General features: G+C 39.5%; 1 protein-coding gene across 6 annotated transcripts in view; it reads right to left on the bottom strand.

The window, feature by feature from the left end:
• LIMCH1 (LIM and calponin homology domains 1) overlaps positions 1 to 19,244 on the bottom strand; it is a 191,889-nt gene that overhangs the window by 161,140 nt on the left and 11,505 nt on the right. For all 6 annotated transcript variants that reach the window (XM_015561044.1, XM_015561049.1, XM_015561051.1 and 3 more), the window contains exon 2: positions 6,629 to 6,698. The gene's annotated coding sequence lies outside the window, so the exon portion shown is untranslated. The remainder of the gene's footprint in view (positions 1 to 6,628; positions 6,699 to 19,244) is intronic.

The raw sequence follows: 19,244 nt of genomic DNA, 5'->3' as shown, positions 1-19,244 counted from the left end.
AGCTAGAGGCAAATATCCAGCATCCATCAGGAGAGGGGAGGTCTTCACAGAGCTCGCAAAGACATTTGGAAGAAAAAAAGTGACGGACTAAAAATGAGTCTGTTTCCCCTTCTTTCTCACACATGTTCTATTGTCAACTGGGAGCACTTGGGAGCAACACAACCAAGGACAAGGGAGGCTGGGGCTTTGGAGCCATCTCAGTTTTTACGATCTCTGCAATCTTGGGCAAATAGTTTCTGTTTACGGACCCACATGTCCTCCTCTGTAAAATGAATACATGTAAGATGCCATTCTAGTTGTAAAATTCATGGATTCACATGCAAGATCAAGCAAAATTAATGAGAGCCCTAGGAAGGTTCAGCCCCCATGACAGAATCCCCAAATATCATCTATTTCCAAGTAGACTTTACACGTGTGCACACACAAACACACTCACGCACACATGTACAGAAAATGGCTGTTACAATTAAAATCTGGGCAAAAGAAAGCTTAATTTCAAAATTCCTATTGTAAGGAAGGATTTCAGACATTTGTGTTTCTTGCACAAAGTCTAACGTTTCTGGAATGAAACAGAATGTAGCATGATCTCTGATGACCGTTAAATAGAGTTTCAGGATGTGGCTGATGGTGCAATACTAAGGAACTGGCAGACTAAAGGGCAGCGTTCTTTAGAGTCTTTGGTATGCCAAAGCCTAAATTTGAGGTCTTTCTCTCTGGCAATAGCTAAGAGGATCACTAACACCTAAAGAAGAATGCGAGCATCTGCAGGCAGTCACCGCGCGGCTTCATATGTCAGCAATCGTTACAGAAGAAACACAGACCCGGATCCAGGGTCTTTGCATTCTTGCCAGGAAATGATTTTCAACTACTTTGTTTTAACACCTTCACCCCTGAATTCTTTGTAACCACAGCTCAACTCAGGGGCTAAAATACACCTATTCATGCCTTTGTAAAACCTACACGTGTTTATAATTTGGGATTTCTATGTGAAAACACACTTTTCTATTTATCTTCAAGTCTGGCAGCTGGGGCATCTTAATGGCTTCTTCTCAACACCAGGCCATTAGGACACACAGGCATGGGTTCTGGGCATGGAAAACCCTCTGGTGACGCTCCTTAGATGGCCATGGCCCTGCTACTGAGGACCCTTGATCAATAGATGATCAGTGGCCTGTCAACCCCCTGACAAAGTAGAAACCAACCTGGGAGTGTGCAGATGCTCATAACACTCTGTCTGCACTTCCCCTGCAGTCACAAATACAGGAGGAGAAAATGCCATGTGAAGAGCACACTCCCATAAAAGGCCACATCTCACCGATCCTAAGATGGTCTCTGCTACCTTCAAATGTACTATTTATTTGAGATTCCCCCCACCCATCACAAAAATAAGAGCAGTAATGTCTTTTACCACCTTTTAAAAAATGTATGGATTGATTTTAGAGAGAGAAAGGAAGAGAAAGAGAAAAAAACATTGATTTGTTGTCCCACTTATTTATGCATTCATTGGTTGCTTCTTGTATGAACCCTGTCCAGGGGTTGAACCTACAACCTTGGTGTATCAGGGCAACTCTCTAACCCATGGAGCTACCCAGCCAGGGCTTAGAGAATTAAGGTCTTTTAATTCCCAACTTTTTATATTATAAACTTTCAAGCTTACCAAAAAGTTGCAAGATTAGTACCAGGACAACTGTATACCTTTTATTCAGATCCAACATTTTACTACATTCCCCTCCTCTCACCCTCGCTTCCTTTCTCTCATTTTCCCTCTCCCTCTGTCCATGTGTATGTGTATATAAAATTATACAGTATATGCAGACTTCTTTTTGCTGAACAATTTGAAGATTAGTTGCACATATTGTGATACTTTACCTCTAAATTCTCCAGCTTGTGTTCCTCCTAGCATCAAGAGTATTCCCCTGAATGCACAACTATTTCTAACAAGATAGTTATCACATGAAGGAAATTCAACACTGAGTGAATACTATTATTTAATATTCAATCCACACTCAAATTTCCCCCAACTGTCCCAATAATGTCTATTATAGTTGTTTTTCCTCAATCAAGGCTCACATATGGCACTTGGTTTTCATATCTCCTTATCTCCTTAGTCATCATTCATTTGACACAGTTTTCCAGATTTTTTGGGGACAGGGGGGAATCTTTAAAGATACTGACAGTGTTAAAGAGCACAGGACAGCTGTTTTATGATATGCCCCTCAATTTAGACCTGTCTGATTGTTTCCTGAGAATTGGACTTAGGCGAAATATTTTCACAGACATTCTATCAAGGTGATGCTGTGACCAATTAGTGCACCTTATTTCATTTGTACCCATTAAGGGTACTGACAAGTTTGATCAAAGTAAATTTACTGCTTAAAGCTATGATGTCTTAACATAAACACTAAACCATTCACACACCTTTATTTCAAACTGTTAAAATAGTTATTCAAAATCTTACTCCTTGATAGCATATGCAACACAGCCATCTTTTTTCTCTCTGATACATGAAGTCATTTTCTCCTAAACCCAGAAAGGCTATCTCCATTCTATAATAAAAGATCATATGGACCTTAAACACTAAAGACTTCACTAAGAAGGTGGTTTTGCATTGGGTTTTGATAAATAAATAAGATTTTGTCAAGAAGAACAGGGGGACAGTATTATATTCATGAGAACTATAATCATACATGAGAGTGAATAATGTTTGAGTAGCTGTGAGTTGACTATAATAAACCAGGTAAAAAAAATGAGAAAGGATTTCTCTAGGCTTTGTCTAATACCCAAGGAAATGTGACCAGCAGACAGACTGGAGAAAGCTGCCCAAATCTCTGATAGCTGAACTAGGGTAACTGCGTGTCTATGGAGCCTTCACTGATATAGGGAAATGGGGGACAGGAGTGGTCATTTAAGTTTAATTTGAATATGTTAAGTTTGAGATGCTGGTAAGTCATTCAGATAGTACTATCCTATAAGCAGAACAAGGCGTCTGGAATTCAGAGAAAACTTAGTGAGAAATAATGATTTGGGTCAATGCTATGAAGAGTTGAAGTCATGAATACAGAACTTGAGTGTAGAAAGGGAACAGACAACGGTTTGAAGAAAGAACTCTAGAAGAACATTAACAGAATGGGATATGGGAGGAGAACCCCAACTAGTACATTGGTTTTTGGAAATGTTGAGCTGAAGGTAATTGGAAGAGAGGAAAAGAGTTTGACCAGATTTAGATTCAGGACATTAGTAAGTGGGCAGTAATTACCTATACTTAGGCAAGGATTTTTTAGACTCATTATGTGTGCTTTTGTTAACAACAATGATACCACTGTAATTAACCCAGTTATGAGTAACTGTAAAGGAGCAAAGGGAAGGCCAAATATTATGGGCATGCCATTTATGCAGCTTTGGCAGGAAGCCACAACTTAACACTCCCCAGGAAGCCACTGGTCTATTCCACACAGATCACTGAGGAAAGGGACTAGACAATAGACATGCCCAGTAAAGTCTGGGTGACATAGGGAAGGAACGTCATTGGCCAGAGTAAGAGTGGCCTCTGCAAGTGTGGGAAGATTTGTGATACTTAATCTCTTAAACAAAGGAGTTCATTCTCTTGCGCTCTTGCCCACTTTTGTTCTTGCTTACTCGAGTTTGACTCCTGGCTTGTGGGGCTCTCACACTCCTGCACTTTCCCACATAGCCCACAGCCATGTGGCCCTCACACACAATAGAAAAATGGATCACAACTAGCCTAATGCTAAACCGGACCCAATTCCACCATGGAAAGGAAACTTTGGATGCTGACTTTGCTTCTAGCTCTGCTGAATCCCCAGTTACACCTCTTCCTAGATTGGATTGAGGGAAATGGGAAATGCTTATTCCAGCGGTACCCCCCAAGAGCCCCACTCCCACTAACAATGGAGAAAGACCATCCAAGCATTTCTCCAATAACAGCACCTATAACTTTCATTTTTTTAAAAAAACCTATATCTTTTATAGTATCCTTTATAATAAACTGGAAAACAAGTAAATGTTTCACTGTGAGCCACTTTGGCAAATTAATCAAATCCAAGGAGTGGGTCACAGGAACTCTGAGTTATAGTTAGCTGCTCAGAAGCATAGGTGACAATCTAGGCTTGTAATTGGCATTTGAAGTGAGGGTAGTCTGTGGGACTGAGCCCTTAATGGGTACGATCTGATACTATCTCCAAAAGCAAAATATTTCCTGTTGCACACATCAAACAAGCCAGTACAATCGGCTGCTAAAATATTTGGTAGAAATGGTGTGCCTGTGCATAAGGCACATAAGGGAAATGAATGCAACATGATTATAGTAATCAGTCATTAGCAAATGTTGTAGTTTGTTATTAATAATTATGTATAACAGGATATTGTAAAAATTAAGTTATAAAATTTTTATTAAAACATTTCTTGCATACCGTTATATTGACTGGGCCGCAAAAATATTAGTTTCGGGCAGCGAGTTTGACAGGCTTGCTCTAATCCTCTGTTTGGTTTCCCTGGCAACCAGCCCCCAGCCTTGGGGGATGGTGGGTTTTCTAAGTCACCACGTTAACATAAACTCAGGTGTGGTTGAATGGGGCTTGCTATGAATAAGAAGACACACCTTCAATCTTTATGAAACTGAAGCCAAAAAAACCCAACAAATACTATCAGAAGGTGCTCCCATTACTCCTATTGCTTAGGAAATCTAAGGGTTTAAGAGCTCTGTACCAGAAGTGGACAACGATAAACTATATATTTCTTATTATAAATCATGACATCATAATACCAAATTGGTAAAGAAAATATAAGTGATGAAAAATGAAAGTGAGTGGGGACATGTTAGTTGGAAAAGGGCAAGGAAAAGGAAAAATGATGGAAGGAAAGTGGAAAGGAAATTCAAATGAAGAAAAGGAGAAATAAAAGTCAACTGAGGTCCCCTTTTTATCTTTAATCAAATTGCCTGCTTGCTCCAAAGTAGAGGCAATTTGCAAAAACAACATTTGATCTATAATAAGAAATGATATAAAGGTCAATGCACATGTCCCATACCCTGTTTTACTAAAATTATGTATGATTCATATTTTAAATTAAGGGTTCAAAACCCTTTTCTCTTTAGCTTCTGCTCTCAGAGTGGCTTGCTTCTGTTCACATGGATTTTACCAGGGCCCTTTTCTTGACTTCGTCCTGCAAGTTGTGATCCTATAACATTAAATCCCAGAGCTCCAAGGTCAGGAGATGCCACAGGTCTGATGCCAAACATAAACTTGTCAGTATCATTAATACTATGGCCTTAAATGTTTGAAAGAGATGTAGTTAATAAAAAAAATGTTAAAATTACATATTACATATTAAATATGCAATATATGATATCCATATACAGATTGATTATTCATAAAATTTTCAAATTCACCCCTTCTAAATCTATCCATCTACCTATTAACTTACTTAGTTACACGATTCTGATGAACAAAATTGGCAGGATTTTTAATGACTAATCATTAACTTACTACCAACCAGTCCAGGAAATAAAATGCATTCACAGAAATAGCAATTCTTAAAATTTTAAAAAAATCCATTCCATTCAACTTTCTAAAACCATGTCCTTAATACCATGACCCTCCCAATTCTCAAACACAATTTTTAAAAAAACACATATATTTTTAATTAGTCATCATGATGTGGCTATAAAACTTTGAAACAACAATCAGCAAGGTCTATGTAGGAGCCTGCCTAAATTCTTGACATTTTTCTAATTGTTTTCTGCAAAACCACATGTATAGGAGGCAGTCACAATGGAAATAGTGAGTCCTTTACCAGGGCACATACATTCTCAGCTTTTTGTGCACACATGTGTCTGTGTTTGAGCGTGTCCATGTGCCAAGTTCCTTCCACAACTAAGATGCGTTTGACTTCTTGATCTTCCATCTTTATCCCTCTTTTACACAAAAGGCAACATCAATTAAATAATTGGAATTAGTTGCCAAGAATTATGAAGCATGTCTAAGCAGGGAGGAAAAAAAATCCTGCTTCTGACCATATGTGAACACATGAGCTTTAGATGTGTTCAGTAGGGCAAGGGCCTTGCTTAAACAGTCCTCCCGGTGATATTAGGGTCATCTTAGTGTTTACTAAGATAGAAGACTTAGTGTCCACTATCTCTGGAAGACCTGGTCCACAAATGTGATATTTAAGCACAAGTAGATTTTTAAGATTGAAAACAGCAATTTATCATGAAAGTGCTGCTTGTTAATCATGAAATTCTCTTTCTCTCTACCTCTGCTCCCCTCCATTCCAGGGGAATGCAGTGAAAAACTGAAATGAGAAACCATAATTGCAATCACATTCCTGCCCTGAGGTCAACCTAATTATCCACCTCTCAAACGAAAACAAATTTACGTCTTTAAAAATAAAGGTCCTTATCTCTCATGGGAAAAATACAAAGATTAAGATGACATTTAGGCATAAGTGCAATCTTTCATTCTTAAGTGACCTCTTAGTTTAATGGCTTCAATGCATTCTTATTCAAGTGGAATATATATTGCAGGAGAGAACTGTAATAAATGGCACTGTCATGACCCTTAGGTTAGAGCAAAGGAATATTGGAAAATAAATCTCAATTCTGGATACTCACCAGGCCTGCAATGGGGGTAGGCAATCTATTGATCTTTTTAACAAGTCCTGGCTTTATAGCATTCAGCAACCTGTCATGAAAAAGGCAGAATGTCAAATGAGACATAAAGCAAGATGGATCACACACATCACCTTTATCCGGGGCTACAGCTAAACTGCTGAATAGGAAAAGCAGGAATTCAAAGCATGTGGTAAATCTCAATAATCTATGAGCCTTAGTACATACAAGTAAAGAGCTTTGCCAACATCAAGTTTGTCAATGGCAGGTGAAGTTCTGGAACTTGGAAATGTTGGGAGAAAATAAAGGATGGAGGCCGGGAGATGCTTCAAGAGAAAAGACAAACATGGGAGCTGGATGGAGGTTGGGAGAGAATAGTCTAGGACTGGAGCCAGGTATTACTACATAGATAAGATGCATTCCCAATTCTCCTGGTTTAAGCAGGGATCTCTCCAGGGATGCGCTAAGTTCAGAGACCAACATCTATCTTCCCAAATAATTTGCCAAGACTAATTCTACCTCCAGATACTCTTGCTCTTTGAGGAAGTCGCTTGTTAAATGTAGCTGAGTTTCCCTTAAGAAAGGGAAGAATATGTTTAACAAGAGGTTAACCAATAATGTTCTGAAGATTTTGAACAAGGCTAACCACAGTTTCCTAGGTACAAAAATATGTGAGCAAAACATTTTCGGGGTAAAGGTGGAAATCAGGTAAAACTGGTAATACAACATGGGGAATACAAGGGAAAAATAACTACAACTACTTGTCTCCAGGAATTATCAATTCAGAGTAAAAAAGAAAAAAAGAAGGGCAACTTGTAAAACTAAGTGTTGGCATCAGGGTGACGTGGTGGGATGTAGCATTGGCAAACCAGGTTATTTATAAAGGGATACTGAAGGTTAGGGGTTGTAGAATGGAAGAATTTATTCCCACATTCAGGCATTGAGGAGAGGTAATCAGGCAACTTATCTCAGGATACAGTGCAAAAAGAAACTTAGGGCAGGAATTTATTATAATTGAGGGGTCAGCAAGCTCTAACCCATGGGTCAAATTTGGCCCAATGCCTGATTTTGTAAAAATGTTTTACTGGAAAACAGCCATGCCCATTCACTTATGTGTTGTCTACTGATGCTTTTGTGCAGAGCTGAGTAGTTATAAGAGAGAACATATGGTCCACAAAGTATGTGATTTTTATTATTTGGCCCTTTACATAAAAAGTTTGCCAATCTCTAGTATACAGGCATACCTCGGAGATATTGCGGATTCAGTTCCAGACTACTGCAATAAAGTGAGTGTTTGCAATAAAGTGAGTCAAAATCTTTTAGCTGGTGGAGGGTCTTGCCTTCAATTTGTCAAAAAATCAACATTTGTGAAGCACAATAAAATGAAGTGCAATAAAAGGAGGCATGCCTATAATTCATGCAATCCAAGATTCTAGTCAATTATGAAGAACCTATGCTTGATAGATTTCTACAAATCAGTAACAAAAGATATTTCGAAATAGTGTAATGATTAGTCTTCAATGCAACCTATATTTGACTTTGACACCACTATGCATTAATATTTTAAGAAATGTGCCTACAGTAGTTATGACAAGTAGGATATTCTGTTTTTTCACCAAGGATTTTGCCTGTTCTTAGTAACTTTCACTGCAATTCCAAGGAGCCACCACCAATAGGTAGCACACGTAGTAAACTTGTGCCTTCTTGCTCACCGAGAGCCAAGATGGAACTCTTTGCATGAACTCACTTCGTTTTAACCATGAATTTAATCTTTTTTAAAAAAATTACTTCTTTATAACTTATTTTGAAATTATTATAACTTATTTATAACTTAAGTTAGAAGGCAACTTGTTCACTCTTCTCATTTTACAGTTTAGCAAATGGAGGTCTGATGGTGATGAATGAGTAACTTCGCAGCATTGATGAGGGTGCAGCCAGGCCCAGTGCCCAAGCTTCCTGATCAGCACACTCTCTAACACAAGGTCAACATCCCACATATTGTGGCTTAAATAAAGGTTTTAATTGTATATCATCATAAAGATACATGATTTTTCTCACTAGTTTTTAACATTGTCATTTTAAACTGGATTTTAAAATAGTATTTGTGCATAGTGCTGGTAATTTAAAAGGATACTTGGTAAAATGCGGAGTCCCACAAGGCTCCAGAAGGTAACCTTAAAAACTTTCCAAAGAAAGTATATAAGGACACATATAACTTTTTTTAAAGGCAGATATGTAGCATGTAACATGCACTGTCCTACACCCTGTCTTTCTCCTTAACGATATGTCTTGGAGGTTAAACGATTTGCCTTGGAGAGTTGACTTATCAGTACCCGTGGACCTCTGTCCTTTCTAACTGTTCTGGACCACAGACTGATGGACTCAGCAGCAGGGTGAGAGCACTGGCTCTGGAGTCTAACCAACCAAATCCCAAATGCTACTGGTCATCTATTAAGGGCTGTTGCTTCAGAAAAGCCCATGAACTTCAGTTTCCTCAACTGCAACCTACAATATAATGGTACCAACTGCTTGAGTATCACTGAGACTTAAATGTGACAAAATATGTGAGACGCTAGCCTAGAGCCTGGTTCATTAAACTTCTCTATAAATGTTTCCCCACATCTGTGTGCATTGATACTAATTCCATCCACAGCATTTGACATCAACCACTTTCTCTAATATTTTAGATTTTTCTAATGAAATAAAATACCATTGCCACCGATATTCCCAAGCATTTTTTTGCTAATTAACCAAAGTAGAAAAAATAACAAACAGCCTACCAAAAAATCATAAGTTAAAAATTGCCTTTTAAAAAGGCACTCTTGCCCTAGCCCAGTGGTCGGCAAACTCATTAGTCACCGAGCCAAATATCAACAGTACAACGATTGAAATTTCTTTTGAGAGCCAAATTTTTTAAACTTAAACTATATAGGTAGGTACATTGTTATTAACTTAATTAGGGTACTCCTAAGGCTTAGGAAGAGCCACACTCAAGGGGCCAAAGAGCCGCATGTGGCTCGCGAGCCGCAATTTGCCGACCACTGCATTTGGCTCACTGAATAGAGCATAGGCCTGGGGACTGAAGGGTCCCAGGTTCGATTCTGGTCAAGGGCATGTACCTTGGTTGTGGGCACATCCCCAGTGGGGACCGTGCTGGAGGCAGCTGATCAATGTTTCTCTCTCATCGATGTTTCTAACTCTCTATCCCTCTCCCTTCCTCTCTGTAAAAAAATCAATAAAATATATTTAAAAAAATTTAAAAAGGCACTCTTGTCACTAATGTCTAAGACTTGTATTAAAAAGTTTATTATGATGGCTCCACCACGTCCTCTTTTATACATGTTTTTATTTTAAGCAACATGAAATACTTCATTATATACACTCTTTGTAGAATTATATTTATATGGCATAAAACTTTCCTGTAACATGAAACTGTAAAAAGCAAAAACAAAAACCTAATTTTAATGCTAGACCTTAATTAAAAGAGCAACAAAAATCTATGCTCACTGTCATAATTTTTAACCACAAATTAAAAAATAAACAGCCAAAGTGCTCTTAAATATTTGAAATACTTTCAAGATCAAGGCAGGTGATTTTTCCATATAAACATTGCCCCAGTTTCATACACAGTTGACAGTACACAACGATAAAAGATAACATTGAATTCACATTGCAGAAATGCCAAGCACCTGCATACCTTGTATTTTGTGTTAAACTGGAGGCTTTTTTGGTAAATATTAGGAGTCAAATGAGAAGTTCAACAATACAGCTATGAGGAAGAGTCAAGGCTGCTCACTTGCAATTTTATTAAAAACCACTCTTAAAAACAAACACCACTCTTACTTGCCTGTGCTAATTAAAATATAAATATTTTCAATAAATACTTACTGATGACATGCTTTAAAGCAATGATAATGATGACATTTTCTAGTCATGAACTTACTGAGATGCATTGTCTCCTGTTCTTTCTATAGAAACAGGTCATGTATTCATTCTACCATTTTGTGTAGAAGAAAAGACTAAGCCCCAAACAGATGTGAAGACTTCCCTGGAGACATGCATAGTTAGTTTGTAGCACACTGAGACAGTCTTCATATCCTAGGCCAGTCGTTTTAATCTGTAACGTGGTGTTTTAGAAAGTCCAGCTTTAGTATGTAATTAACACACACACACACACACACACACACACACACACACACACACATACACACACACACCAAAAACTGTCTAAATACAATGGGATAATATCAACAGAAGATGGGACTGAAAGATGGTCATTCACTCCCCACTCAGCAGAATCCCACACCAATTTCCCACTTGTGGTCTGTGCTCCCCAAAACCAATGGCTAGAGGGCCTGAAAAGGTAGTTTTCTCTCTTCACCTATTAATAGATTATCTTTGTACCCATCTCAAGACATTTCTGGGAGACTGGTATAATTCTACACAACAAAAAAGTAAACGTTTTTACTAATACCTGTCTTTTGCGTTAAATATACCCACAACTACAAACAAAAATACAGATAATAAAAATGTCAATGTGAGAGCTAGTTAGGATGAACTGTTTTCTGATATTTACCCAGCAGTTATTTATCAAGTGCCTTCTGTATGCTGCACACAATTCTAGGCCCAGGAGGGCAGCAGTGAACAAGACAAGCAAAGGTCCTGCTCTTTGGAACGTATCACCTTGGCAAACAGGTAGAGCCGTGGGAGAAACAGGAAATAAACAAGTAGATAAGCAAGAAGAAAATTTCAGATAGCATAAGCACTGGGAAGATGAGCATAGTAACAGGTGATGCAGGTGGAAGTTTTATTGGGTGGTCAGAAGGCTGCTCTGGGAAGTAATATTTGAGGCGGGGGGGGGGGGGGGAGGAATGATACAAAGGAATTAGCCAAGGAGAGACTGAAGACGAGTTCCAGGCAGACTGAATAGTTAGTAGAAAGGTCCAAAGACAGGAGTGTTGGCCAACGTAGCCAAGCAGAGTGAATGGAAGAAGGAGACATATGAAATGAGAGCCAATGTGAAGGCAACATCTAGCCCAGGTAAGGTGTCTAATTATTTCCTAAATGTAATCTACCCTGAAGTACATCTGATGATTTTAAAGACAGAGATTGAAGTACTCTGATTTATAATTTTAAATCTCCACTATATGCAAATAGTAAAAACATAAATTTACAACTATATTCACGTAGGAAATATTTGTTTATTAAAAATCATGGGTATCAGAAAGTATAGATAAATAAAGCATCACAAATAACCTATAATACTCAGCTTAGTGAAGAGAAAGGTGCAGTAAATTTGGAGTAAGTGGTGAAGGTTTAAACAGTAAATTCAACATGCGTTAACTTTATGTTACTGTGCTGGGAAGTGGCTTGATCAGAGCCACAGCTTTCCCTTTTAAAAAATGGAGATTTGAAAAAAAAAACAAACCAAAAAACACCTTAGGATCTCATACCCTTTGAGACAGCATGAAGTAATCTGGAGAGTGTCGTGCTAAGTGAAATAAGCTAGTCAGAGAAAGACTAAGTATCACATGATCTCACTCATATGTGGAATCTAATGAACAAAATAAACTGATGCACAAAATAAATCCAGAGACATAGAAACATGGAACAGACTGTCGAATCTCAGAGGGAAGGCAGGGGTGAGTGGGTGGGAAGACATTAACCAAAGAACTTGGATGCATACATGCATAACCCATAGACACAGACATATGATGATGGGGGGTGGGGGAGGGAGAGAGGTATGGCAGGTGCAGGCTAGAAGGGGTCAATGGGGAAAAAGGGGGGGCATCTGTAATACTTTCAACAATAAAGATAAATTTATAAATAAATTGATTAATTAATTAACATAAAATAAAAACACACATCTTCCATCCAGGATTGTGGTGAGAAGCAAATGGATAATGTGTTGCTGGCATTTAGTAAATGGAAACTTCCATATTCACACTCATTTAATATACTATGCATGTCCCTTTTTGCTAGGTAAATGCAAGTTATTTTAGTTTCAACTTTTCCACTGGCCAGCTGCCAAACACTAAAATAAGTTTTACTTATTTTCTTTTTCTGGTCACCTTTGGATAAAAATCTCACATAAATGAATCAAGTCAATAAACTGTATAGCTTGCCTAATATATGTCTGGTGAGAAACGTCTAGAAACAGGAAAAAAAATATGATCTTGGATAATCTCTGATTATGAAAAAAGTTAATGGCATTGAAGGTAAGCAAAAATACATGTGTTTCTTATAGGATACAAATTAAATGGTGTCTACTAAACTCTTATATTCTAAATCTAAAACATACTGTGACCTATTTCCAGAAAGGCTATCCCATATGTTCCTTCATGTACTCAACCAACATTTATTGAGCTTGCATAATGTTCTGGCCCGAAGTTGGATAAAGGGGATACAAGAGAAGACAGGGCAGACCCCAGGCTCTCCCTCAGGAGATTGCTCACTAATGGGTTTAAAATCCACAGGAAGACCAGGACTGTGCACACGTGGCTCATTGTCATACCACCTAGTGCACAGCCATCTTGAGTTTTTGCGAAGGTGAATTAAAGACCTGCTCTGAACACATTCTACGAATACAGTTCATAAAGATTAACGATCAGATTCCTTAAAGAAATAATTGTTGAGACATCCAGGAAAGATGCTGCTGTTCTAATTAGACCACAGGCTGCACTTGGTAACTCCTTGTAACACAGCGCGGTAGCCTCTCAATCACTGCTTAATGGCTATAAAATACCAACCGAAGAAACTTGTTTCTATTTGCAATTAAAGAAAAACATCTCAAATGCGTACTCTGAGACAGAGTGGTTCTGTTTCAAATGAACTCTTCCAGCAGCCAATATAATCGCTACAAAGAATGTGTTAGGAGACCATCCAGACATTAGGCATTATACCAACAAGCAGCTTATTTGTCATTGGACTGTAATATAAACATTAAAGGTAAAATATTTTAAAGGGTTGTGAAATTCAGCTTTCTCTACAAGGCATTCAATTCATAAATTAAGTCTAATAACTATTCTAGAGTTTGGGGGAGAGCAGAGACGCTATCTGGACCTTGAACACAGGGTTGGGGAATTCACGCTTAATCTCATGGGGAATCATTTTATTCTTTGCAACAAAATATTACATCATCATTTCATTTAGCTTGGTTTATACAGCTGCAATAGGCAACTATGATCACAAAATTACCTACTTTGTGTCCCTTTTAATTTGGCTCAATTGTGTTTTTCTATGTAGTTTCCTTGATCACTTTTTAGGTTTGACTAGGTATCCTAGACGAAGTTATATATGCTTTATTTTAATCTAACATGACAACTATTTTTTAACCTAAGCATGAGCTCAATTTAACCTTGACCATAAACCTGTTACAGATGTCATTTTTAAAGTTTTCTTTTTAGGGTTGCCTTGGCAAAAGCAAGAACGTTAATAAACCTTCTGAGGTCAAGGAAAATTGACTAAAATAAGGGGAAAAGTGAAACCTGAACCAAAAGGGGAGTTTCATGTGAACAAAATAGTGATGGAATGCAAATTGCCATCATTTATATCTACCAAATGTTTGAGGGGTGCTCTGCATTGTCCAGAACCTGTGAGTTTTAGGTCTAGTTAAGCCATTTGCCTTGAACATGTCTAAAGAAGAGATCGTAAGAGCTTTAGAAAGCCTTCATAGACTTGAAATTCAAAGAAATTGGGCCCAACTGTGAATTCCAGGGCTCAGCTGTGATTATTCAATGCAGCTCCTGTGGCAGAGACTGCTCACTGAACTTGTCTCCTTCTCCTCGTGGGCACACAGCTAGGCTACATTTCCCAGCCTCCTTTGCAATTTTTCTGTAACAATACAACTGAGTTCTGGCCAATGGCATGTGGGCAGAGTGATATATATCACAGCCAGGCCTGCCGCTAAAATCTCTCCCAGGCCATTCTCCATTCTCCCTCTCCTCCCCCACTGGCACCAAGGAAGACCTTAGAAGCCATGTGTCCAGGGTGGAGTCCCTAATAGCAGGGGTCCCTGAACATCTGGCTGGAGCAGAGTCACCTCCACCCTTCCCTGCTGCCAAGGTTGGGCTACATGAGAGTGAGAAGTACATTTCCATTCCACTGAGAGTAAGAAGAGATGTAGCACCCACCCACCATTACCTTAATTATAGTTCTCCAGATCAGGAGGTCCTTTTCCAGAAAAGCTCTGGCCTCAAATGCAAAATTAAATACCTGGGCATAGCCTTCCCCCGGATCTAACATTAATGAAATAACCTATAAGCATGGAAGGGAACCTATGGAAATTATCTGACATCTTGGAGCCTTTTTTGGTTCATTTCTAACCTGTCTCACAGGCCAATCTTTGCCTGACCATTCTTATTGTCTGGAAATTATGAAGTTTTTGGCTTAGAAGAAGCCTAAAACAATAAAATAATTTAGATAAGGAAACTATCACCAGGCACATGTCTGAGGTCTCTATATTTGAGAAGAGGGCTTGCCCATGATGCTTTAACTCTTGGCATTTCCATAGCTAATCTCCAGCCACCAGTCTCTGTCATCTTAATTGACCTACCCACCTAACCGTTGAAAACCTACCCCACCAAACCCTTGGCTTTGGTTACACTGCTTCCTTCCTCCAGTGACTTCCACAGGACTCTCCCCAGTGCCTTCACCTGCTAATCAAGCCCCTTTCACCCCAAACTGCCTTTTCCACTATGCCTCCCGCTTAAGGTCCTCCCCACTTTTATAAGCTACAAATTTAAGATGACACATGATCAATGAGCTGTGAAAACTGGCAGTGCATGAACAGAATTTAGTATAACCAAATAAAAGACAGACTAAAGTGACTCTGACACAGGCAATGATACGGGTAATCATCATCGTGCTATGTGGTAATTATGGAAAAATGGTTGTAATTAGCATTTCTTTTGCACAGCTAAACCACGGTATTGCTGAATTTACTGTCAGGAGGGTGGACAGATAACTTGGGAAGTGACGTTGCTGTGACGTGGCTCTGAAAGCTTCTGTATCCAGGCTGGAGAGGGGTAAGCAGCCAGTCTCTCGCCCTCCATTCTCCTTGAGCAGGAAGTGCTCAGAGCCAAGTGTTCCAGAGTTGGGACCCATAAAATTCCAAGAGTACTAAGAGCTTCCTAACAGAGGAAGACCTGGGTCCAAATCCAACTCTGCAACTCACTAGGCAAGTTATTTAAGTATTCAACATCTATGAGCCTCAGTGTCCTCCTCTGTAAAGTGGGAATAATAATACCTACAAGTCATGGCATGACACTATGAGATATGCATGCAGTACACTTGGCACAAGTCTGGTGGATAACACACTTCATAAATGGCAGCCATTATTATCATCTCTTCCCCTCCAAGAAGCTTTCAACCCCAGCCCTGCCCACAGGTGGAAATCCAATGCGTCAACTGTTGGCTCACATCTCCCAAGCATCCTGTCTGTGGCTCACTCTCGGTTGGAAGTTGGGAGAGATGAAAAGACAGAAATGAGGGAATGAGATGACATTAGTCCTACTGAAGGGTAGGCCCACATAAATGCAGTCTCTATAACTGGGGATGCGGAGGAAGGAAGGGAGGGAGGGAGGGAGGGAGGAAGGGAGGAAAGGAGGGAGAGAGGGAGACAACAAAGCAAAGGCAGTAAGAAGCTCCAAGGACAATCTCAGCTACATTGCAGCGGTGCCCACACTGCCTCTGGTCCTGTTTCCCTGCCAAAGTCTAGCTTTCCTTTACCTCTTGCCAAGGCTCCTATCTTTTTACCTAACTTGCCATCCTGAAGGTGATAGGGAAAGGCTAAGATGCCCTTTGCTGTCCTAGAAAGGGGAGGTAAGTGCCTAAGGTGGCTAGTTCGAACTCTGGATTGATTTCCTGTTCATTCACATATTGTTATCAAACACCCCACACCAGGTGCAGAGCCAAGCCCACACCCACTCAGGGGACTGGGATCTACAGAGGGACAGACACAGTCTCCGATGTGGAATGGATTACTTAAGACTGTGAAGAGTACCAGTTCTATGGGGCAATAACTTCCAAGTTCTAAATGAGTGGCCTGAAAAAGAACTTTGAAAACATAGGATACACACTGAAAAGTTATAAATATAGGGTGGACATAGCAAGACAAGTGTAAGAAGCATTTCTGCGCCTCATTGGTATGGCATTTTATTCAAATGCTTATGTTTGGGGCACAGTAGAAAGTAATGAAAAGCCTCCACTGCCAACAGATGTCATTTCCTCAAAAGTAAAGCTAATCCCATTGCTCTTCTGCGTAGAGGCCATGTTAGCTGCCTATTGTTGGCTGGATGCTGTTGAAACTTTTTAACATGCTATTCAAGGTCTTTCTCAAACTGATCCTTTTCAAACTGATACTCATCTCTCATCTCCAGTCGGCCCCATTCCAGCCTAGGCTCTGGCCACAATTCCTTCCTTGAGCATGCAAAGCCCCTTCATATTGATGAGTACTCTCACAGGCTTCCTGCTCCCTCTCTCTAGCTTGCCTTTCCCACAAGCCTCTCCCCATACCTTTGTGGCCTAGCAAACTCCTACTCATCCTTCAAAACCCAGCTTAAATACTACCTTCTTTCCGAACCATTTCCGAGGTAGGGAGTGTATCTCCCACCTCTATGTCCCAACACTCTCTTGCTTCCCTATTTATTATGTATCACCAAAACTGTCCAAATTCCCCACCAGGCAAACGGTTAGTCCTCTCTGTAAGCCCAGTTCTACCGTAAGGGCCAGTCGTTGGTGGGGCCTAAACTTATGTTTGCTGAGTAAATTGATAATGAAACAAATAACAACTGCAAAGTATTCGGAAGCCGAAAACATCAGTTTTGAAATTGCAATGGACTTCAGGTTCCCTGGCGATTTTGCAACTGTTGCTGTGAATCACATCTGAACCATTTTCTCAGCACCAAGGCTAAAGGTGGGCTCAGGCAGCCACATGACGTAAGGATCATCTGACAGGTTTCCAGTTCCTTCCCACCAATTACCGTCACATCATTAAGTTCCTGCTGGTCTGTAAATGGGGGTACGGGTGGAGGTTGGGAATTAATGGAGTCACTGTGTGCTTCTCTGAAGGACAGATGTGAGCTGGTTGGCCCCAAAGGAGGCAGTGAAATCTCTGGGTTCTTCCCTTTGATGTGCTACATGGCACAGAAAGAGAAAGGCATGGGGCAGGAGGTGGGGTGGAGGGGTTGGGGGGCACAGACCATTTTACTTTACTGGGTAAACTAAGTACAGTCTTATTCAGAGGCATGGACAATATGTTCTTGAGGCCAGAAGCTCCAACAAGGAACAGATGAGACTAAAAGCAAAACCTTTTCATCTGTTGTAGAAAAGGAGCTTTAACTAAAGGAGAAGGGCAGTACTCAAGCAATAAAGTCTCGTTTCTCCATTCTGTGGCCTTCCTTTATCTAATGTTATGCTTCCTGATTTTAATGAGCGTGCCTTTGATTTTTAGTTTTATTTTGTTATTTCCTTTACATCTGGCAGCTCAGTACAATGTGATACTAGCACATCAAGAAACGCAGAAATGACACTAGCAATAAGTCTTCTAAAGGGCATATTAAACATCTTGAAGCAAAATCTTAAGTATCATAACGTGTGTGTATTAACAACTTGAGATATAATTTACATAGAGTTCACCCACTAAAACTAGAATCTGATTTTTTTTTTGTACATTCACAGGATTAAGCAACCATCACTATGAACTAATTTTAGTTTTCTTTTCCCCTGAAAGAACCACCATACCCAATCAATAGCTTCAACTCCCATCCCATGCATCCACAGCCTCTAGTTATTAACAACCCAAATCAACTTTCTGCCTCTATAGATTTGCCTATTCTGGACATTTCATATAAATGGGAGCATATATTATGCAGTCTTTTGCAACCGGTTTCTTTCACTTAGCATAATGGTTTTGGCTTATCCATGTTGCTGGATATATGGTAGTTAATTCCTTTTTGTGGCCAAATAATATTCCATTGTATGGACATAACACATTTTATCTACCCATTCATCATTCGATGGACATTTGGGTTGTTTCTGTCATTTTACTATTGTGAATAATGCTGTCATGAACATTTGGGTACAAGTTTTTGTTTGGACATACGTTTTCACTTCTCTTGGATATGTAACTAGAAGTACAATTGCTGGGTCATACAGTAACTTAATGTTTAACCTGCCCATTTAGGTTGCATTGTTTCCTATTTTCAGTTTAAAGCTGCTGTGAACATTTGGGTACAAGTTTTTGTTTGGACATATGTTTTCACTTCTCTTGGATATGTAACTAGAAAGTACAATTGCTGGGTTATACAGTAACTTAATGTTTAACCTTTTGAGGAACTGCCAAATTGTTTACCAAAGTGGTTACACCACTTTGCATTCCCACCAGCCATGTATGAAGGTCCCGATTTATCCGCATCCATTCCACATTTACTGTCTTCCTTTTTCATTACAGCCATTTCAGTGTGTGTGAGGTGGTATCTCATAGTGGTTTTGACTTGCATTACTCTAAAGCAGCTGTTCTCAACCCGTGGGTCATGACCCCTTTGGTGGTTGAACGACCCTTTCACAGGGGCCGCCTAAGACCATCCTGCATATCAGATATTTACATTATGATTATGAT

This window comes from Myotis davidii, unplaced genomic scaffold (assembly GCF_000327345.1).
Source record: "Myotis davidii unplaced genomic scaffold, ASM32734v1 scaffold235, whole genome shotgun sequence".
NCBI lineage: Eukaryota > Metazoa > Chordata > Mammalia > Chiroptera > Vespertilionidae > Myotis > Myotis davidii.
This window is presented reverse-complemented; position numbering and strand designations above follow the sequence as displayed.